General features: G+C 33.9%; 1 non-coding gene across 1 annotated transcript; it reads left to right on the top strand.

The window, feature by feature from the left end:
• The first annotated feature begins 250 nt into the window (after positions 1 to 250).
• LOC129679041 (U6 spliceosomal RNA) lies at positions 251 to 357 on the top strand. The gene has a single exon (XR_008720473.1). It is a non-coding gene; the product is annotated as a U6 spliceosomal RNA (small nuclear RNA).
• The last annotated feature ends 343 nt before the right edge of the window (positions 358 to 700 follow it).

The following is a 700-nucleotide window of genomic DNA, read 5'->3' as shown; positions in this document are numbered from 1 at the left end:
GGGTTTTAGAATAATTTCTTGTTCACTTGTTTTGAAATTTTGTTGCTAATCTCTTTAGTGACAAATATAGATGTTATTTCCCTCTGATTTTAATGTAAAACAAAAAAATTAGCTTTTCTTTTGTTTTTTTGTTTCCTCAAGATGTAGGTCAGATTATACTTTTGTTAAGATAAAGAAGTACCATATAGAGATTAACAATAGCAGTATTAGAAATAGAAGACCTAAACTCAGTCATTTTAAAAATTGTTCGGTGCTGGCTTCGGCAGCACATATATTAAAATTGGAACGATACAGAGAAGATTAGCATGGTCCCTGCGCAAGGATGACACACAAATTTGTGAAGCGTTCTGTATTTTTCAGGCAAATGGTGGCGTCTAGAAAAGATCATTCTGAGTGAAGTATTCCAGAAGGAGAAAGACAAACATGGTATAAACTTACTTATGTAGACTTACAAGATATGATAAACATAATGAAATCTATACACATAAAGAAGATAATAAAGAAAGCAGACATAGAGTAAGATAATCAATCCTCATTTTAGAAAGACAAATGGGATTTGCAATGAACGTATGACAGGAGTCTGCTGCAGAAGACAGCTGAAAGACTCTACCTAGCAGTGTATCAAAGCAGATACTAAGACTCATAACCAAACCATCGGCAGAGTACAGGGAATCATAGGAAAGAAGGGGAGTTAGTATGA

This window comes from Psammomys obesus, unplaced genomic scaffold, assembly GCF_907164565.1.
Source record: "Psammomys obesus unplaced genomic scaffold, mPsaObe1.curated_primary_1811, whole genome shotgun sequence".
Taxonomy (NCBI): domain Eukaryota; kingdom Metazoa; phylum Chordata; class Mammalia; order Rodentia; family Muridae; genus Psammomys; species Psammomys obesus.
The sequence above is the reverse complement of the archived record's forward strand: the minus strand, read 5'-3'. Positions and strand labels throughout refer to the sequence as shown.